Genomic DNA, 24,127 nt, shown 5'->3' with positions numbered 1-24,127 from the left:
TGGAGAAAATGATACATGATCATTATAAACTATTCAAGTAATAGAGAAAAATATAATAAAAAATTAACTTCCAAAATAACTCTCTTTAACACTCGGCAAATATCATCTCATAATTCTCTATGAATTTTTAACATTTGTAACCATATTATATGATCTTGAATTTCCTTTAAATAAAGTAGGCTCATTGTTATATATTAAAATTTACAAACATTTTAATAGGTTGGTAAAATAACCACTTAACTTAATTTTGAGGAAAAATGTAATTATTCATAAATTATGAAGGATAAAATAAAGTTTATAAAGAAAATCATGGATTTTTGGCTTATGGGATCTTCTCATAAGTACTTGCCCTGCTCCTGTGATCTTACACATCTTTAAGATTCAGCTTAGACAGTACCTGCTTTGTGATATCTTCCGTGTCTACCATGTTAGTCAGTTCACCTCGCTTTCCCCATAGTGTCTCTGGTAAGTCACACTAAGGATAACTTCCTAGCCTTCGTTTACATCCCCTTTAGGTTGTGAATTGTTAAATGACACTCCAAGATTTTATACGATACCTTCCTACCTTCCAAGAACAGACTGTTAATGCATGTTTGGCAAGGTAGTTGGATAAAACACTTTTAAAATTATTTCTAAAACTTGGATTTTATTACGTTATTCCTCCACTCAAATATATCATAGCTTTCTCAACAAATGAAAAGGATAAAAATACATTCCATTGTCTAAAATTCTAGTTTCAATATAAAATGCTTCCACTTGGTTTGTCAGGCCAAGTTCCTTGTTATAAACTCAACTGAAATCCTTACAGGAATTGGATTCCTATCTTCAGCATGTTTCTAATGTCCCTTAGGAGCTGTCGACTTTATTTGGTAAATTTTGCTCCTGATCTACATATCGGTATATGTCATTTGGCCACTTTCCTCCTTCCTTCCTGTATTATCTTACTCTTACTGTCTACACTGAGATGTTCTTTATATATACTCTTTTCTGTGTCAGAAGCTCAGCTAGAAAGAGAACTGAGCTTCTGGTGTCAGAGCTGCTTAAGACAAGTCAAAATGGAAGTGACAGTCAAACTTAATTCCACTTATCATGGGCTAAATTAGATAAAATGCTAACTTTCTCCTGTTCCACTTTTCCACAAGGAATGGCACAAGCTGAAGCTCAGGATTACCACAGTCAAAAGACATGGAGGTGCTCTCACTACAGATGGAGTGCAACACAAAACTACCTGGATTTTATGGAGAGATAGGTGTGGTGGAGGTGATAGCAGTGAAAAAAATCAGAGTACTGAGTAAGGATGTTCTCAAATTTCTTTGCCTATGATCCCACCTTTACAGATGTTGCTGCTGAGGCCCTTAAGGAAGGTCACACTAAAATGCCTTCAAATGCAAGCATCTGGGGTAGCTAGATGTACAGACATGCATACAGGCATATCTCGCTGGGATGAGGCCTAGGTCCATTACTACATGTCATTTCAGAGACTGCCACTCACTGCCTGTGCAACACACCTGGCATGTGAGGTGGGAATATTTCCCTTACAAAATACATATACCAGGAAAAACCTTTGTCATTGCCTATATTTAAACCTGAAATAAATATCATACACAGCATGTTGACCCAGATCTGAATTCCTCACCCTGTGGCACCTAGCTTTACTATTTAACTCTTTAACTTCTTGAGACAAGGCATCTACCTAGTTTGCCACACACTTATGTGAGTAATGTTTTTTTTTTTTTTTTTTTTTGGAGAGGTTTTTGCTATAGGGCGTGTGCGCTCGCCAGACAGACAGAGACATAGAGACAGAAAGCGAGGAATTACCCCCCAGGGGGGATGGTCACGCCACAATCCCTTCTCCTCCATTCTCCTCTCGGGATCTTGGGCATGCACGCACAAGCGCCCGGCGTGAGTTTTAAGCCACTGGGTCCGGGACGCGAACCACGGTCGACTACGTGGGAGTCCAGCGACATAGCCATTACGCTAACTACTGGTTCCTGTGAGTAATGTTTTTTGATTGACATTAGGGAGCTCACAGTTTCTGTTTCCTGTCACTAAACTATTTGTAGTAAGGGCCAGAAACTCCTTTTGTGTATATAAGGGTTGGAGGTGAGTGTTTCAAGAACAAAATTTGTAAACATCTTGACTTGAATAAGTAAACAATAAATGCTAGTCAAAATAACCTGCCAGGAAATGTAGGTGTTTAAAATATTGGAGAATGAAATAATTCAAAGGATTTAAGAAGATAATAAAAAGGAATAAAATATCACAGAAATTGACTTCATCTAAGTAGCCAGAATCTTAGTTGTTGTTGAAAATTTTGTGTTCAATATTTTGAGCCCAGAAAGTAGCAGAAATCATTCACGTTTTACTGCATAAGTGGTAACTTCAAAAAATAACTGACATCAAACATCGTTAGACCAAAATTTGGGGAGAAGGTATAAATATATATATTTTATGTGCATAGACAATGCAAGAAAGGGTGTATTATTCTGGAAAGCTGCAGTATATCCAATGATCTCAAGTAAACTATCAGATGAAACTCTTGTCCTGAAACAATGGAAGTTATCATAATGGAATCTAGGCTGACTTTATAATGTCCAGATGCAAAATTCCCAAGTGCTACTCAGGAGAAAAAGGTATATTGCTATAATTAGTAAACATATTGGAGCCTTTCCTTATATTCCACCTCTAAACTGTTTAACTATACTCAATAAAGAATGAATTAACCCATATGTCTATGATTCGCTTTTCTCCAGTCAGGCGCATTGCAAAGAGAGTTTATAAGCATTTATGAGATACCATGTTAAACACATATAAAAAAGAAAAGTGACTATCACTAATTATTTTTGAAGCGGAAACTATGAAAGAAGGAGAATCCACATGACAACAGATAACCCTAACCAGATTTCTTAATTTATTGAGGTGTAAACTTGTTTTACCAATATTTTTGTTGGATATGTAGACTTTTTATATAAAATAATTTTTTGTTGTTTCATTATTAATTTACCAACATTTGAAACATTTAAAAACATCATTTCAGGTTGATTTTCTTTTGGTGATACTCTCATCCTTAAATATATTTTATAGAATACGTAAAGAAAATACCAAAACTTCTCAGATTATAGATACAATTTTTTTTGTTTATTTAGTTGTTCTTTATTTAGTTTAGGTTTTTTAAATTTTATTTTTAGGCTTATTTATTCATTTCCTCCATGACAAAGAGAGGTGGGGTGGGGAGGATAGAGAAAGGGAGATAAGTATACCTAACGGGGCTTTCCTTTCACTTTTTTAAATTTCCACTTGATCACCATACATCTTTATACTGTATAACATAAATTTTCCCACCCTGAATACAGTGCATATACATATTAGGCAAGTCAAAAACATTACCATATACATTACTAGCAGCAGATAACTTTAATTTTTGTCTATTAAGTGTTTTGTTTATTTTTTTCCCTTATCCCCTCCCTCCTGCCCTCTATTATCCATGGGGATTTGGTGCCATAATTTCTCTGCAGCCTTAGCCAGTCCCAGATCAAGAGCATCCTAACGTGTGGCATACTCAGGAATATCTCCAGAGGCAAAATTAGAGCTTTTGCTTGAGGTCAGTCTCGCGAAGCATCAAGTTTTACTAGTATGCCATAATCCAACACTTTGATTAATTTTTTTTTCATTTTTTTGTTTGTTTGTTTTTAGAAAATGGTAGTGAATTTTTATAAATCACTTTTTAAGTTGAGATAAGTTGTATAATCATCTATTGAAAGCTAAACGTTCTTATCCATTTGGATTTGGTAGTGTTATATTCTACATATCATCTGTCACAATACTGTATGTTGTAGATACTCAATCAAGTTTGACTTCCTTTTTTATTTTTACTAGAATATATATTTCCAGTTTGCCTAAAAATGTCCCCTTATGCATGCCTTACTGTTTCTGAAATAACAGTATTAGAAATTTAGATTTATAGTTGATTACAACAGAAATTCTAACAGCTAAAAGCCTAGTTTTATCTAACTAGGGATTAGAAAATTCTTCATTCTCACACAAATTGAATTTGTCATTATGTGTTTTTCACTTTTTAAAACTCCTGAGGTTTTCAGAGGAAAATTAACAAATCAGTGTAATTCTTAAAGAAACAAAGCTGCCAAAATAGCCTTGTCAACATACTAAGATCTTGTTAAAGGACTCTTTTAAGAGCTGAATTATTGCAGGCTAATTTTATGGTAGATGAAATGGTCACATCAAATGACATAAATCAATTTTTTTCCTTTGACGGAAATTCTGTTTAAGCTCTCATCTAGTAAAAAGAAACTCGGTAAATACAAAATGCATCCATGAGTTCTGACTTCTGAAAAATTAAACCTAAGGTACTTAGAAAAATCATTTTAATGATCAGAGATATGTAAACTCAGATTTCAGGAGAATCTTTATTTGGTCTGGCACTGAAAGGCAATTGAGTTACTGGTAATATCACTTCTTTGCATAGTTTGAAGTGATTAGATTTCCCACTCTCATTCATGACAAAAGGGAGAGGCAGGTCCACTGCATAGTAAGTGTGAACCAACAGAGGAGTCCGGGTACTTAGATCTGCTTTGTTTTGGACAGGATTCATGATAGAGTGATTCTTGGAAATACTTTTTACCATTATCCCTCTCCAGAGAAAACTTCAAAAAACGTATTTGCTGTTTTTTTTCTGTTTCAGTGGAAGATTTTTGTATGAGAATATACAGGGTTTCTGTTTGTTTTCTTTTTTTCATTAAAGCTTAAATGTCTGATTTCTAGTGTCCTTTATTCATTTTTCTAAGATATTGTTGCCATAGGGTGCACTCAATTGCCAGAGACAATGAGAGGGAAAGTCACACACACACACACACACACACACTGGAAGGTTAGCCACATTGCAATCATTTCTACTCCATTTTTCTACCGAGATTTTGGTCAGCATGCACATGCACCCAGCATCATTTTTAAGCCACCAGATCCAGAACTCTAACCATGGTTTGCCAGGAGAGAATCCAGCACCTTAATCACCACGCCACCTGCTGACCCCAAGTTTCCTTATTTCTTCTTTCTCAATGTGGATCATTTCTTAACTCACAACATTCTTTGCTTATTTATGTAAAACTCCAGTGTTAGCCTCAGTTCATCACTCAAGATTTTCCCGCAAGACTTAGAAGAGCCAACACAACACTGCAGTGGAAGAGGTGAAATCTGACTCTATTCAATTTTAAGCATACTATAAAGTTACAGCAGTAGACAGCATAGTATTTTTGAAAGAATAAATACATAGATCAAAGGGACAGAATAAAGAGTCCAAAAGTAGGCTCACACAAATATAGTCTTTGGTAAATATTCAATGGTAACTTAGTAAGGAAAGGATAAGTTTTGCCTAACCAAGGTAGCATAGGTGGTAACACACTGCTCGCAGTGCTGGAAGCCACATGGCCATATGGTTCAGATCCTAAGTTGGCCTGAAACATACCAGGGTCAGAGCTCAGATCCTGACTGGGTGGAGGTTGGGAGCAGAGAATCAATCACAGTGTGACAAGCCCCTGCTGAGAGTATCGGTCTCTCCCTTGCTATCTCGCACACTCTCTCTCATAAAATAAATAAACTTTAAAAAAGAAAGGATTATGTTTTCAACAAAGGGTCCTAGAATAATTGAAAACATATATGCAAAACAAATGATCCTGGACACAAAAGGTACACTTTTCATTAAAATTAATTCAAAATGGATTAGACACATAAATGTAAAACACAAAAACATAAAACTTCTAGAAGGCAACATGAGAAAAATATAGGTGACCTTAGATTTAGCAATGAGTTCTTAATTATAACCAAAAAAGCACAATTCATGGAAAAAATAAGTTGGATATTATTCAAATTAAAACTTCTTCTATGAGAAATTATTGTTATAAAAATGAAATAACAACTCGACAGTCTGGGACAAAATACTCACAAGAGAGACTTCTGGTAAAAAACTTCTATTCACATTATAGAAAATTTCTTTACTTAACAATAATAAACTAAACAACAACAAAAAAAGAAAAGAAAGATTTTCATTAAAAAATGAAAAAAGACCTGAATAGATATGTCACCAAACAAGATATATGATTGACAAATAAACATTTGAACAGATCCTCAGTTTTTATTTATCATTAGGAAATTGCAAGCAAAACAACAATTAAATACCACTATATACCCATAAGAAAAATGAAAGTATGAAAAAAAAATAAAGATTAAGGATGTCCATATATGGTGAGAATATGGTGCAATACAAAATCTCTAATTGCCAGTGGAAATTAGAGTGGTAAACATTATTCCTAATCACAATAAACTACAAGAAATCAAGATGTTCTTAGATGAATGGATTAACCAACTAAGAAAATATTATTTAATGATAAACAAATTATCAAGCAATAAAAACGTTATGGATGAATCTTTAGTGATTGTTACTAAGGGGAAAATCCAACCTAAAAAGGGTATGTACCATAGGATTCCAATTACATTTAACCCTGAACAAAACAGGTTTAAACTATGCAGGTTTACTTACATGTGTACTTGTTTAAATAATGGAAAATATACTACAGTGCAGTTAATGTATTTTCTATTCCTTATAATTTTCCTAGTAACATTTTCTTTTCTCTAGTTTACTTTATTGTACAAATAAAGTATATAATACACTTAATATACAAAATGTTTTATAATTGTCAGTTTATATTATCAGTAAGGCTTTCAGTCCATTACAGGCTATCAATAGTTAAGTTTTGGGAATGTCAGTAGGTATAGGTGAATTTTTACTATACACAGGTCAATATCCCTACCCCCATGTTATTCGTGGGTTTCCCGTACATGATATTCTTGAAAAGGAAATTATGTAGAGCTAGAAAAATAAAATCAATGGTACAAAGGTTTTAGGGATGTGAGAGCAGAGGTTGAATAGGTGAAGCAAAAGAGAATTTGTAGGGGCCTGAAATTATGCTGTTTTCTACCATAATGGTGGATACGTGACACTAAGTTTGTCAAAACTCACTAACGTTACATAAAAAGTAAACTGTGTTGTGTCAAATTTCAATAAAAAATAATTTAAAAGTCAAGGGAAAAAAATAAATAAAAGTCAAAGGAATCCCTGGATGGAATACAGAATGTGACAATGCTATCTAACTCTATTATAAATGTAATAAATAGTATCACTAATGTGGTGAGTTGGGAGAGAGGTGCTGATTAAAAAATGTTTGGAAATGAACCAGGTCTGGAAATCTAAGACACTGCACTGACGCACTGTGTTATAGTTGTTAAAGTGATTTCTCTTGTGAGTACAAGTTGACAGTCCTGCTACTGCCATACACGTATGCCAGAATTGAACAATTAGTAATGTATGGCAGGTTCTGAGAGCCCCGTTCTGTGTTGATCTAGGAGTTTGTGGGTAAATCAAGGAAGGGAGCTAAAATAATTTATGTGATAATGGATCGTAGTGGGAAACATCCATACTAAATTAGCTTGTATAGATAGACAGCTTTATATAGGAATACATCCAGGAAGTTTAGTACATGAACATGTAATTTTTTAAACTATGTCAGCTGAGAGGACCTGTGAACAATGACATCCCAGAAACACACCTAGTACCCAGAACTTGGATTCTATAATTAGTCTTCAATAAAAGGAACTCAAGTGCCCTGAAGAAATTATTGATTTTAGAACTAGGGCAGCAAATATGTAAAATGAGCCTGGAAATTTTACAATACCAAGAAGTAAAGAAGTGCTAAAACACCCCTACTGCACATGTACACTTTGGTGGGAATTTAGCAAAGGGATACAGGAGCCAAACAAAAGAGCCCTAAAGGCCAAAGTTAGAACAATTTGAGCTAGAAAATAAACAAACAAATTAACACAATAGTTTTGTATTTTGTATAATGTAAAATAAATATCCATGAACCCATATTGATTAAAATAAACTACTGAGTAAATAAACACTATGGAAGAAAAAAATCTTTCTTGCATAAACATTTCAAATAATTTGTGCAGATATTACTCCATCAGAGATGTGAGACATAGCTCTGAATTTCTTAAGTGTGGACTCCGTTAAGTGATTTCTTTCTCAGAATACTGGAGACAGGAAGTAAAGGGAAAACTTCTTAGTACAGAGACCTGTCACATACTACCAGAGCAAGGCAATCAATGTCAATGTCAACAGTAGTAAGTCATGTTGAAAACACATACTACCATTGATATGATGTGATAAAATGATACTTTGCCTCTGTGGTCTTCCTTTCAAAATCCTGTTTACCCAGTCTATTCATGACAAGCATTCTACAAAATACATGGACAGTACTTCTCAAAACTGTCAAGGTAACCAGAAACACAGGAAAATTCTGAGAAATTGTCACAAGTAAGCTAAATCCAAGGAGATGTAATGGTTAAATGTGATGTGATAGCCTAAATGGGGTCCTAAAACAAGATAACATTAAGGAAAAATGAATACAATTGAAATGAAGTATATTATTGAGCTAGTAAAAATGTATTAATACCAGTTTTTTAATTGCACTGAATGCTCTATACTAATGAATATATATCTGTGGGTTTTTTTGTTTGTTTGTTTTGTTTTTTGTCTCTTTTTAGAGATTTTTGTTGTAGGTGCATGTACTTGTGAGAGAGACAGAGAGAGAAAGAGATAAAGAAAGCAAGAAATAACCTTCTCCCCACCCCAGGAGGATCACCATGCCATAATCTCTTCTTCTCCATTCTCCTCTCAAGATCTTGGGCATGCACACACACATTCCTGGTGTGAGTTTCAAACCTCTGAGTCTGGGACTTGAACCACAGTCGACTACATGGAAATTCAGAAACATAACTATTACACCATCTGCTGGTCCCACTAATGAAGATATATGAAAGAGGAGAAACTGAGTTTGGGTTTACTAGAAAACCCAACCTGTGAAATATGATTCTATATACCTTTCATCTTAAGGATAAGAATAAGGTTTTTCTTTTTGAAACATAAATGGAGGAGCAAATAAAAATAATATAATTTTTGAAAAAGAAGAATTATGTTATGGACTCATAGTGCAGTCATTTTTTAGTTTGATTTTTAATGAAGTTTGACTTTGCAGATATGTGCATTTACATATTAGAAGACTGTTAAAAGTTAACAAGTTTCGTTTCCTAAAACTGGCTGCTTACACTTTCTGCTGCCATTCATCACACCTTGCCACTAGAAAATTAATACCCAAGATTTTTAATTGTTTTGCATTAGCAAAAGTTTCCCAAATTCTTAACATTAGGAAAACAAATGGGGACAAATTATCAAAACTCCTGAGATCAATGAAAATATATGTCACGTTTCTAAAAAGCATGATTGGTTATGTAATTAATTTCACATAAAAACTAGATCAGATCAGATTACTCAGTTTCATTAACAGAAAACTACAATTTTATATGAAAATATTATTTTATTCGTTAGTGGAGAATAAAAATATGTTATGAGATGTTGAACTCTCTCAAAATTAAACCCCACATAAAAACTATTTTTTAAATAGACATGCCTAGCAACTTTGTCATTTGTTTTTTTCACCTTGTAGTTCTGATGGAAACTCAAACGGCAAGTGATTAAAAAAAATAGGATGAAAAGTAAGAATAGGAAGAGAACATTGATAATATATGGTATATGCTCTGGATAGAAGTGGTGACAGCAACTAATTATGCTATAGTGACACCATTTTTGGTGACATTTTAAGGATGTTATTGAACAAGTAACACTTTATGCTTCTAGTCTGAAAACTTTTAAGAATGTAAAACAAAATAGGTGGTTAAATAGAAACAAAGTGGTAGAGTTGGATTTTCTGTCACCAAGTAAGACTTGTTTTCAAGAGAACAATATTTGTTTAAATTTATAGGTCATAATTTTAACCTATAACTAATAAAGAACTATTTATCTTCATGTTTGAAGTTTTATCTACATTATATTAAATATAACTAGAAAAACAATAAAGTAAATATACCAATGGTTTTATTAAAATTTCATATTTTTAAAAAAGTTCTTTATTATCAGACTTTTTAGTTGATGCTTAAATGTTATCACTTATTACTTTTGAATTCTAATTTATTCTGTGTCAATTGAGCAACATCGGTTTCTGTTTGTAAATGGTTTTCTCCAACTGAACTTTGTCTTCAGAAATGTCCTACACCCCGTGCTAAGCAAAGACTTTTAACTGTTTAAATGCAGTGATGTAAGAGAAGAAAAGCAGCTATCTTGATCTTCAAAATCTTCAAATTTATTGTAGAACCTACAAATTCCTACTTATATTAATCTGTTGATATATCAAAAAAATGCCTGCGGCATGTCAACCATATGCCAGGCGCCATGTATGCTATGTACTGAAGTCAGTGCTGCAAGAATAACAAAGTCCTCTACTTCCCAAAGGGACTTACAGTACCATGAGAAAGAGGAGCATTGAACAAAAAGCAATGACACACATATTTAATTAGAAAGAGATATGAGTGACTAAAGTCTTTATACACACATTGAACTTATTCTGGAGGGCAAGGAAAACTTTTGAAGAGGTAACATTGAGCTCTGTCTGGAAGGATGAATCAGAGTTAGCTAATAAAGAAGGGGAAGAAATTTTTCTTAGCTGCCTGCTTTTTAAGGCATGGTAGTCTTTTCATGGAGAGCAAACCCACTCCTAGCTGACGATAAAGTATATATTTCTAATACTCTTGAAAATATTTTTGAAAAGTGACTTTAAAAGCAATTTGAGAACCAAGGAGTTGTTGATATTTGATCTCTTAGGGACAGAAGAAATGGATTTTGGTGGTGAAGACTGCAGTCAAAGAACATTAGGCTATCAGTTGAGAGAAATAAAAAGGAACACAAAAAGAAGGATGTAGATTCAATCGAGTTTAATAAGTGCTAAACAAGGCACTGTGCTGAGAATGCTAACACATCATATTTTGATTTCTAGATCTGAGTGTCTTATAATCTATCAGGGAGGTTGTTCAACGGACAGATTCTGCTCAGGGAATATGGCAAGAGCAAATGAAGAGAATTAAGCAGAATGACAAGAGAACCAAAAATAAGGCTCATAGAGCTCCACCCAAGAGTTTAATGAAGTGTCCTAGAGTAGAGAACCTCTCAGGCAGGCCTTGGCATAGATGCTGGAGATGCTGATGATAAATATGGGCTACCTCAGTTCTCCTAGTATTGGTCAAATGAATTCTCTATCATTTTATTTTGTTATCTTAATTTTAAAAATATTTTAAGAGATTTTTGCTATAGGGCACATGCATATTCCAGAGAGAGAGAGAGAGAGAAAAAGAAAGACAGAAAGCAAGAAATCACCCCCAGAGGAAAAGGCCATGCTGCAGTCCTTTCTTCCCCATTCTACGCTTGGGATTTTTGGCATGCATACAAATACACCCAGCATGAGTTTCGAGACACCAGGTCTTGGACTCCAACCGCAGACAACTACATGGGAATCCAGTGCCTTAACTTTACTTACTTTTTCAGGAGGCTTTTTGGAGATAGGATTCCTTGGAGTAATGAAGAGTTGGTTTTGTTTAGGAGCATTTGGGTCCTCCCATCCACAGGATGTGGTTTCGCTGTTAGTGTATTAGAGAACAAAGAATGTTTGTCATTGGTAAATGTTTGCATACAATGATCTAGAATTTTGCGTAGATTATTTCAAATAGTAGATATAAATTGAATGTAAAAGGGCAGAAGATTAATAAAATGTTAACTTGTTTATTAATTCTAGTAGGAATATGTTAAGAGACTATGAAAAGTTTTCTAATAGAATTATAATATGTATTTATCATAAACAAAATCTGTGTATAACTTTTTCATAATATGCATTCTCATGATCTCCTTGAAGACCCTTCATACATGTCACCAACAAGAGCAAAACCCTCAGAAACCATAAGCATGTGATAATTTATAACTATCTGACTTCTATTCAGCTTCATATATTTATTTAAATGTAGTTTCATTTACATGTGTGGGCATAGAGGGATATCTCATCTTCAAAGTTCATGACAGCATTCTAAAATTTCAAAAAACTTTGAGAATTTTTTAGTTGTTATTTTAGGTTTTTGTTTTGTTTTTATATTTTTCCAGAGAGAAACAGAGATAGAGGTCTCAGAAGGATGGCCATACTGCACCCCCTTCTCCATTCTCCTCTAAGGATTTTGGACATGGAAACTCATGCCTAACATGTTTTTTAAGCCACCAGGTGCAAAATTCAAACCAGGGAGTCAGTCATGTGGGATCCAGTGCCTTCACCACCATGCCATCTACTGGTCCTGAGCGAGCATTTTATTCACTAATCTACATCACTTTTTTAGCAAATGTTGATTAGATGATTACTTGGAGTCTAAAATCATTTGGAATGAAAATAAACAGTAATGTATAGTCAGTATATAATACTAAAGTTTAGTAAACAAACATATACTATACTAGGGAACTGAGATGAGCTATCATTAGAGAAAATAATAATTTCACTAGTACATCAAGAGCATCCCTGAAGTACTTGAAAAGAATTATATGGTAAGGGCTAGATTAACAAATGAGTGATATCTAGACTAGGATTTGACACAAGATTTAAAAACTTGAGTTAGATAAAGATTGCCTTGGAAAGGATGAAAAACAATGTTCTAGAACCAGCAGGTGGTGCGGTGGTTAAGGCACTGGACTCTCACACAGTCAACATGGTTCAAATTCTAGCAGCTTCAAGTCACAGTGTGTGTGTGTGTGTGTGTGTGTGTGTGTGTGTGTGGTTGCATGCCAAAAATCCTGAGAGGAGAATGGAGGTATGGGCATCTCCCTAAGGGTTGATTTCTCACTTTCTCTCTCTCTTTTTTTGGGGGGGAGATTTTCACTGAAGGGTGCATGCACTCGCCAGACAGACAGAGAGAGACATAGAGACAGAAAGCGAGAAATCATCCCCAGGGGGGATGGTCACGCCTCAATCCCTTCTCCTCCATTCTCCTCTCAGGATCTTGGGCACTCACGCACACGCACCCGGTGTGAGTTTTAAGCCACCGGGTCCAGGATGCGAACCACGATCAACTACGTGGGAGTCCAGCAACATAGCCATTACGCTAACTGCTGGTTCCCACTTTCTCTCTCTCTTGCAAATGCCTGTGCCCTATGGGGAAAAAAATGGTTTTCTAAATTAAGGAACACACGACAAGGCCAACAGTGAGAGAACATAGGATATTGGAATAACAACAAGAAGTCTGCTGAAAGTGCTCAAGATCCCAGGAAGAGAATGGAAGAGGAGGGATTGTGTTGGGGCCATCCCTCAAGGGGTAATTTCTCACTTCCCACTCACTATCTCTGTCTCTCTCCCTCTCTCTGGCAAGTACATGTACCCTAAGGCAAAAACCTCTACTATACAAACAAACAAAAAACCAAACAAACAAAAAAAACCCAGAAAAGCTCATGTTTAAGTATTTTCTAAAAAAAATAGGAGATGAATATGCCAAGATAAATGATAAAGTCTTTTCATTAAAGAAAAACATGTTAGCAATAAACAGTATGCATGCATTGAATGGAAAGAAGCACTGCAATCTAGGAATTTTAAACAAAATTACTGAGAAATAATTTAGAACACAAAATTAAGGCCTATTTGTAGATAATCTGAATAGCAGCTAGAAAAGTTTCACTTACTTTTGTAGGCAAATAGTAATTAATAAATTTTTGACAAGAGTGCATAGTGCATGTAGAAGAAAAGAAATGGCTTTTTCAGTTATATTAAGAGAAAGACAAATTCAGATTATTTTGAATATTAGAAGTAGAACTTCTAAAATACTTTGTGTTGTCTCAGCTTAAAGAGGGCAGAGAAGAAACAGAAATAAGATTCAGGAGTGGTAAGAAAGTCAGTGTATACAAAAAAATTATCATAAAAGTGTCAATGCTTCTGATAAGCTGAACAAAGAAGAGACAGTCACTGGGGAGGACATAGCAATCTTTTTTTGGGGGGAGGAGAGGTTTTTGCTATAGGTCGCGTGTGCTCACCAGAAAGACAGAGAGAGACAGAGAGACAGAAAGTGAGAAATCACCCCCAGGGGGATGGCCATGCTGCAATCCCTTCTCCTCCATTCTCCTCTTGGGATCTTGGGCATGCACTCACACAAGTCCAGCGTCCAGGACTTGAACCGCAGTTGACTACATGGGAGTCCAGCGACATAGCCATTATGCCAACTCCTGGTCCCAACATATGAATCTTGTTTTGAAGTTTTTCTTTAAAGTTGGGCTACTCTTCTGAATAATAATAGCAGAGACAATTGAGAGGGTGAACTGTGAGAGAGGAGAGGTTGTTGAGACATGTGAGTTAATAGTGGTTTGTGAGACACATTAGGATGCAATAATTTTGCTAAATTTTTCTTGTTCTTCCATAAGAAAGAGAAAGTGGAATAACAACCATGATATGTGGGACAATTCAAGACATAAATTTTGTTCTTTATCAGGAAATCTCTATTAGTTTCTGTCAAAGACTAATTACATCAGATAGACGATACTGAAATCTTATTATGAGAGCAGTCAATATTATGCAGAATGTCAGGTAAAAACAAAGTGATCAGTGAAACCAAGTTCTCAGTCCAAGTTCAAGTCCTAGGAAATAAGAATAAACTCCAAAAATAATCTGTCACTCCTAATTTACACAAAAGAAGAGAAAGCAAATGATACCAACTAAAATCATTAGAGTAGTGCCTAATAATTAAGTATAAATTGGCTCCTTTTCAAGTATCTCACGGATAGTATATAGAATATTTTTAATTTGGCTGGCTTTGGGGGGGTCATTTAAATAGTGAAATTCTGTCTAAATAATTTCAATTATGATAAACTTGATTTAACTTGAATAAAACATAAAATGCAACCACCGTTTACTATCTTCAGCATTTAGATTGATTGTTTTGTCTGTTATCTCATGAGGAAATTTTTCTACTCATATTTTTATTTTTGTCCATCATGAAATTGTTTACATTCTTGTTCTACTAAAACAGCAACATAAAAACACTGTGTATAATTTAGCAGAAAACATTCATCTCATCTTCAGATTACAGATACTGTTTTCTACATTTTAAAATATTCCATTCTTCTGGATATTTTTTCCTAGGCTTTAACTGTGGGAATTCATTTTTAACAATACGTTCTTAAAGTATGAGGCTTAGTGAAGGAAAATTCTATGACATTAAAAAACTTGAAATATAAAAATAACAGCAAGAAAAAGCTGCAAAGAGGAAAAGAATTGTACCAATTCAGCAGACACACATTTCATCTTAGTATTTTTTCCAAAGATTTTTTGCTGAATCAATAATATTTGAGTTTTCATGTAAAACATGTTATATGCTTGCTCCTTTCAAAAAGAGTATTCTATTAAAAATAACAACAGCAAACCTATCAAGATACTGTGAGATCAGCTTGACCAACTTTATCACTCCCTTGGATATTAATAAAAGCACACATATAGCAATGTTGTTTTTGTTGTCTCCAGATAGACAAAAATAGCCAAAAGGGAGAGGGAATTTATAAGAGACATCAAAGCTAAAATATAAACCAGTTCCTAATTTGTGATGACTTGGTCGTGAAATCCTTTACCTGGATCCCAGAAGAAATGCTCATGCAATCACTTACAAACCCAGACTTCTCCATGTGTATCTCATTCCGTAAATAGATAAAAAAAGAAAGGGGAGTTATTTAATTCTGACCCTTTTATCACTGCTTTTCAAATTCTGTGTATAAGGATTACCTGAAAAACCTGATAAATATTTCAACCCCTATAAATTATGCTACAAATGGCATTAACATTGCCTAAGATAGTCATTTTAACAAGGTACTCAGAAAACTCAGATGTGGTATCAGACCTGAGTTAAGATAAACTGAAAACCATGCAAATAATCAGGACTTCGACCTTCCTGGAAGTCAAAGGCTTTTCACAATCTTTATTCCATGTAAACTGGGTCTATGCTAAAACTCATCTTAACGTTTACAGGATAACAAGGACAGTATCTAACTGGACAATATTTAGTTGTCCATATGCCCAGCACAAATCCAGGCACTTTATGTGCTTTGGTTCTATAAATTCCTCTACCAACTCTAAGATTCAGTCCTTATTACCATATAAGTTAAGTAAATGGAAATTTAGGTGAAATATTGGGTCATCAGAGAAGTCATGACATAGTTTTCTCTGTTTTTCTATGCAAAAATGCATCATGACTTTTCTGGCAATCCGATAATTTGCTGGAGGTTATATCTGGTAAGTGGCAGGGCAAGAATTCCAGCCAAATTGATCTGGAAAGTGAGTTTGAAATCATGATGCTATTTTGAGAGGAGCAAGTATACCAAAAATAGTAAAGAAGAGAAGAAATAGATGCTAATTGCTTTTCCTATCTCATTAATTCTCTGCCTCTGTATTCTCCAGATTCTTTTGCTGTTTGTCTTCCTGGAGCTTTAGCCAATGGAGGTATCATTGGGAGACTGAAGGCAAGAAAAGGGAATGACCAGGGTATTCTCCCAATTTAGACAGCATCTTTAAAATAATCATAGCAGGGACCAGCAGTTGGCATAATGGCTATGTCACTGGGCTCCCATGTAGTCGACTGCTGTTCAAGCCTCGAACCCGGTGGCTCAAACTCACATCGGTCGCATGTGCGTGCGTGCCCAAGTTCCCAAGAGGAGAACGGAGGAGAAGGGATTGCGATGTGGCCATACCCCCTGGGGGGTGATTTTTCACTTTCTATCAAATCCATTGTCCTTTACAATTAATCACACCTCTGCTGGGTGGCAATAACTTTTGGTCTCTGAAACCGTTTCCTAATGTTCATGTCCTTTTTACAGTAGGTTGCATTTTTCTATAGTTGTTAATAATCATTTGCTTCAACTTTGCTTGAGATTTCTCTTTTTTTTCCTAACTGTAACTAGTTCCCTTTTTTAACTATATTGAGATCTGGTAGAGGATCAGCTCCATGGGCTTAATGGTTATGGGAGTCAAATCTCACATGGCCAAGTGAGGTTCATATCCTAGCCAGCAGCTTGACAAACACACTTGTCATGCGTGCATACATGCTTGAAATTCTAGCAGAATGGTTAGACAGAGGAGAAGAGATGGTGATGTGACTACATGCAATTTGGAGGTGCTTTCTTCCTGTAATTCTACTCTTCCTGTCTCTCTTGTCTCTTTCTGGCCAGTGCATGTGCCTCTGCCAGTGACAATTATGTGAGCCAACTGATGGCATGATGGTTAAGGTGGCTGGATCTCATATGGCTGACTTTGCAATTTGTGTCCTGGGCCCAGGGGCTTGAAAAACACTCCAGATGCATGTACCTGCCTGCCCCAAATCCCAAGAGGAATACAGAGGAGAAGGTTTGTAGAATGGCCATCCTCCTGGAGTGGGGTATTGATTTCTCACTTTCCCTATCTCTGTGTCTCTCTGCCCCTTTCTTTCAAGTGCACATGCCATACAGCAAAACTAAAAAATAAAAACAATGATGATCTGGTATGGGTCTTTTTTTTCCCCCTAATCTAAAAATGGTGTAGTATAAAGCTTAAAAAAAATACTAGGACAAGCAGATGGTGTAATGGTTATGTCACTGGACTCCCCATAGTCTGTGGTTCAAGTCCTGGCAATGATTTCCTGAATCTGACAACAAAAGCTCAGAAAACAAAATAAAAACTGGATTAAGTAGGACTACATCAAATCAAAAGCTCTGCACAATGAAGAAAACAAAAAGTGAAGTGACATTCTATGGAATGGGAGAAAATATTTGCAAATCATCTATTTGACAATGGATTAATAACCAAAATATATAAGAATCTCCTATAACTCAATATTTTTAAAAATCCCCAAAAAAATAAAACTTGATTTTAAAATGGGCTAAAGACTTAAATTGATACTTCTCCTAAAAGCCATCCAAAATGGCCAACTGATATATGAAACGGTATTTAAAACCACTAATCATTATAGAATACAAATAAAACCACAATATTGAATTTTGCCATTGGTAGGATGTTAAGATAGCTATTATCAAAAATAAAACAAAACAAAAGACAAGTGTCAGAATGTGGAGAAACTGAAACTCTTAATATGGATATAGAATAATGAAGCCACTGTGGAATACAGTAAGAATCTTTCTCAATAATTTAAAAATAATATAGATTATGATTGTCATTTTGTGATGGTTATTGACTTTTGAGAACATTCACACAGAGTAAAGGCAGGACTGCAGCATAAACCTGCTGCCTTGATTCTGATTCAAACTCCTCTCTTTCTCTAGCATTTAGAATGTTGACTATAGTAAGAGAAGTGTGAGAGGCAAAGTCCTGATTCAAGCTCCTCTCTTTCTCTAGCATTTAGAATGCATTGACTATAGTAAGAGAAGTGTGAGAGGCAAATGCAGAAGATAATCCATGAAAAAAATTTATTTAAAGGTTTTTGCTAGAGGGAACATGCACTCACTGGAGAGGCAGAGAGAGACAGAAAGAAAGAAATCAGCCCCAGGGAATGGCCATGCCTCAATGCCTTCTCCTCCATTCTTCTCAGAATTTTGGGCATGCATGCACGTGTGCCCAGCGTGAGTTTAAGCCACCCGAAATCAGCAGCTTAAAATTCATACTGGGCACGTGTACATGAGTGTCCAAAATCCCAAGAGAATGAAGGAGAAGGGATTGCAGTGTGGCCATCCCTCCTGGGAGGTGATTTCTCACTTTCTGTCTGTCACTCCTGAGAGCACATGTACTCTATAGCAAAAATCATCACCCCCCCCAAAAAAAGAAAGATTCATGTTCAGAGATAAAACCTTAAATTATATTAATAATAAAAGATACTAAATCACCCAAATATGATATCTATTTCTTAACAGCTAAGTATTTGTGACTTATGGTATTTATTGTTACTTAATATTCCATTATAGTAGTATTGCAGAAACGGCCTCTGAAACTAAGTATATTTTTGTAATATTATTTGATTGCATAGAAATCAGGAAATTCATTATTATGGCTTCCCTTTGCAATAAAAACATTTTGTTCTCCACACGACCACATAACATTTAGGCATTTTTCTCAGAAAGCATTTACACAATATCTGAAGATCATAAGTGAATTGTGGTCAAGTAATAAAGGATACATTTTAATGTCTACATGGAAAAAATATTTATCAAATATGTATTCCAACATATAAATGGAAACAAAATTGACTCATTTAAAGGAATTTATCTGGTCTGAAACCTTGGTTTCAAATCAAGTCTCATTTCCATTGAGGCACTCAATCTAGTCTCATTTAGTACTATAATTTGTCACTGATTCCAATTTAATACTATGATCACATTTTTTCCATTAAGGATGAATTTCCTATTACTTTGTACTGATCTGAAAATGGCAAGAATTATTAGATGTCTCAGTCCATATCACAGATTATTTCCAAAATAGCTGAATTTATTCTCCTCTGTTAACATCCTTGCAATTTTAAAACACTGGAGCTGTTCTCATCAAGTTGTAGTGAATATTACCCATGCTTTAAATAATGGCTAGCTTTGTAACTGACATTGGTCAGTGAAATACAGCAGACTTGATGATCTGCTCATTCTGAGCTTAGGCCTCAGAGATCCTCTATAGTTCTATTGTCTTCCTCAGAATCCTGTTGCCACTTATGTGAACGGGCTCAAGAAATCCTGCTGGATGCAGAGAAACTATATTGCTCAGTCACCCCTGTCACTTCTTCTTAGATTTGAATGTGTCCTACAAAACCAAAAGTGCTAAAAATTAGTTGCTGGGACTAGCAGATACACGATGGTTATGTCTTTGGACTCCCACATAGTCGACCATGTTTCAAGTTCCAGACCCAGCAGCTTAAAACTCACACCGGGTGCGTGTATATGCATGACCAAAATCCTGAGAGGAGAATGGAAAAGAAGCAATTACAATGTGGCCATCTCCCCTGGGCATTTCCCACTTTCTGTCTGTCTCTCTCCTCTCTCTTTGGAGAGTGCATACACCTTATACCAAAAATGTCTCTTAAAAAAAAAATGACTGCTGGGAACCAGCAGTTAGCGTAATGGCTATGTCGCTGGACTCCCATGTAGTCGACCGCGGGTCGCGTCCTGGACCCGGTGGCTTAAAACTCACGTGTGCGTGCATGCCCAAGATCCCGAGAGGAGAATGGAGGAGAAGGGATTGTGGCGTGACCATCCCCCCTGGGGGGTGATTTCTCGCTTTCTGTCTCTATGTCTCTCTCTGTCTGTCTGGCGAGCGCACACGCCCTATAGCGAAAATCTCTTAAAAAAAAAATGACTGCTAATATAATGGTATTAAAATGTTGGAAACGTAATCTAACCATGGTGTCAAAAGAAGGAGCCTATGACAGATGATTAAAATTAGGTAACATCGTCAGGATGGAGCCCCCTAATTGAACATTGGTGACTTTGTAAGAAGAGGGAGAGATCAGAGTTGACACATACAGGTGCAGTCTCATCATGTGATGCCCTGTGCCACCTTGCGATGCTACAGAGAGCCCCCTCAAGGAAGGCCAACACTAGATATAGCCCCTCAAACGTCAACCTCCAGAATCATAAGTACACCTTCATTCTTTATCATTTTTTCGCTCTGTGTTATCCAATTATAGCAATGGAAAAATGAGCTACAACGTCAGCTGATTGTCAGCAATTGCCATATGTAAACAAATAGAGGTCACATTAAAATGACCATCTTCAGTATTATTCTAAATGACTACAGACACATGAATGCATCCAACTGAAATTAGCCAAAAGTTGGCTCAGATTCACAGAATGCCTATTGACAGACTCATAAGCAATAATAAGGGGTTCTGTTTGGAACAATTAAATTGTGAGATGCTTTGTTATGCAGCAAGAACAAATGGACACAATCCCCTATGAAGTCTACGACATATTTTTCTTGGTACTTCTACATTTGAACAAGTTAGGCTTTAATTCTACTCCTTGCTGAATTTATTATTCAACTATAAAATTATTAATAAACTGACTGGGGAGATGTAAAAGTATTCTTTTATTTGGGTGTCTCGATATTTTGGTACCTTGGGAACCAGCAGTTAGCTTAATGGCTATGTCATCGGACTCCCATGTAGCCGACTGCGGTTCGAGTCCCAGACCTGGGGGCTTAGACTCATGCTTGGCACGTGTGTATGCTTGCCCAAGACCCTGAGAGGAGAATGGAGGAGAAGGGATTGTGGTGTGGTCATCCTTCCTGAGGGGTGATTTCTCACTTTCTGTCTCTCTGTCTCTCTCTGTCTTTCTGGCGAACGCACGCACCCTATAGCAAAACCTCTTCAAAAAAAGAAAAAAGAAAGAAAGAAAGAAAGAAAGAAACAATGTACCTTGAACTTTAAAACAAACCTAAAGAAACATGATAATTCTATTATTATTTAAGGGATATGGACAAAATAAGGATACATATGTTGAGCAAATCATAGATCAGAAGAGTACTATATATAATTTGAAGAAATGGATTTGAATAAAATTTTAAGCAAACAAAAAAACTGGATAAACTAGAAAAGTGGATCATTATTTTTAGAAAGAATACCAAATAGAAGTAGACAACACTTTTATCATTGCATTATTATTGTATTGTTTCTATTAACTAAATATTTTTATACGTTCCTTTAACAGAGTGTTTGATCACTTAGGATGCATACACTCACTCAAGAGAGAAAAACAGTGAAAGTGAAAGTGAGAAATCACCTCCCAGGAGGAATAGCCATGCCTCAGTTCCTTCTCTTCCATTCTCCTCCTGGGATCTTGGGAATGCACACATACACGCCCAGCATGAATTTCAAGTCACCAGGTCTGAGACTAAAATCATGGTCGGCCATGTGAGAATCCAGCACATAACCACTATGCATCTGCTTCTCCCCCCCCAAACATGTTTTTAAGAATGAATGAGGGGAAACAGGTGCAATGGTGGTTGAGGTGCTGGACTACCATGTGTGTGATGGCAGTTCGAATCCCAGACCTGGGAGCTTGTTTGCTCTCTCTGTCTTTCTCTCTCTCTCTCATGAGTGACATGCCTTATAGTAAATTTTAAAAATAATAGAAATAATAATTTTAAATTAATAAATATTTTTTAAAAATATTGAATTAAATATGAATTAAGAAAATATTGCTCTTGTTTGACCCCCTAATTTTAACTCAATATGGTATAATCTTTTTTTCTTTAAGTTTTTTATTTCAATTTCTTTTTTACATTCAATCACATGTTACTTAACTTCTACATGAATATTCCAACATGTATACATTTCTCACTAGTCCAGTTAACAATGCTATAAAGTTAGTTTCAATGGATAACAACACAGTTCTTTGTCTCATAAATGCCTTGTCTCTGTATTTTTCTCCTTAAAGTCCTTACTCACACTCTACTACTTCACCCACCCTCTTCTCACACTATATCTGGTGCTCACAAACCATTTACTATGTTTCTATATCCTTTAGTCATAGAGTACCAACACTTGGTATATATTAAGTGGAGACATACAATGTCTCTCCTTCATAGCCTGGCTTGCTTAACTTTTTTTTTCCAGGAAATCTTCCATATTCATCCACTTTCTGTCAAAAGCTAGGGTCTAGATGGTTTTTATAGCAGAATAGTATTCCATGGAGTATATGTGCCACAATTTTTCAATCCACTTATCTGTTCATGGGCATTTGGATTGGTTCTATGTTTTAGCAATTGTGAATAATGCAGCAATAAACATTGATGTTCAATCACTTTTCAGATTAAGAATTCATCTGTCTTTTGGGTAGATACTCAGGAGTGGGATTGCTGGATCATATAGTAGTTCTATTTGTAGATCTTTGAGGAATCTCCAAATTGTTCTCCACAGTGGCTAGACCAATTTACATTCCCACCAGCAGTGTAGGAGAGTTCCTCTTTCATCATACCCCCAACAGAACTTCCACTTATCATTTCTTTTAAAAAAATCTTAGTCATTTTGACTGAGGTTAGGTGTTAATCTCATTGTGGTTTTGATCTGCATCTCCCTTAGAAAAAGGGATATTGAGCATTTTTTCATGTATCTTTTGGCTATTTGTATGTCTTCCTCAAAGAGTGTTTTTTTCCAACTCATTCTCTTCTAATAGGGTTGATCATCTTTTTTTGGGACAGCTGTTTGAGTTCCTTCTGTATTCTGGTTATAAGTCTCTTATCTGACGCATAGTTTACAAAAAGATTTTCCCATTCTGAAGGCTGTCTGTTCACACTAATTATTATGTCTTTGTCATGCGGAAACTTCTTAATCTGATGTAATCCCACTTGTTTATTTTTTGGGATTATTGACTGCATTGGGGGTCTTATTTAAAAAGTCTTTGCCTGCCCCAATGCCTCCCAGAGTTTTCCCAGTGTTTTCCAGCTGCAGTTTTATAGTTTGATGTCTTAGGTTTAGATCTTTGATCCACTTCGAGTTGATATTTGTCAATGGTGAGAGGTAGGGGTTCAGATTCATGTTTCTGCAGGCTGATATCCAGTTTTTCCAGCACCATTTGCTAAAGAGGTTGTCATTTTCCCATTGGATTGACTGGTACCCTATGTTGAAAATGAGTTGGTTGTATGTTTGGGAGTTTATTTCTGGGGACTCTATTCTGTTCCATTGGTCCACCTGTCTGTTTCTGTGCCAATACCATGGTGTTGTGATTACTATAACTTTGTAGTATATTTTTGGGTTAGGGAGTGAGATGCCACCCATTCCACTCTTCTTGTGTGGGATTGCCTCGGGAATACGAGGTCTTTTATGATTCCAGACAAATTGTATGATTATCTTTTCTAGGAGGTCTGTAAAAAATGTCTCTGGCACTTTGATTGAGATGACATTAAATATGTAGATTAATTCTGGTACAATTGCCATTTTGATTATATTAATTCTTCCAATCTGGGAACACGGGATGTCCTTCCACCTTTTTAGTCATTTTCAATTTTTTTTTTAGTTTCTCATAGTTTTTCTTGTGGAGGTCTTTAACTTCTTTGGTTAGATTTATTCCTAGGTATCTTGGGAACCAGCAGTTAGCGTAATGGCTATGTCGCTGGACTCCCACGTAGTCGACCGCGGTTCGTGTCCTGGACCCGATGGCTTAAAACTCATGCCGGGCGCGTGTGCATGCGTGCCCAAGATC

This window comes from Tupaia chinensis, unplaced genomic scaffold (assembly GCF_000334495.1).
Source record: "Tupaia chinensis unplaced genomic scaffold, TupChi_1.0 Scaffold000009_1, whole genome shotgun sequence".
NCBI classification, from domain to species: Eukaryota; Metazoa; Chordata; class Mammalia; order Scandentia; family Tupaiidae; genus Tupaia; species Tupaia belangeri.
This window is presented reverse-complemented; position numbering follows the sequence as displayed.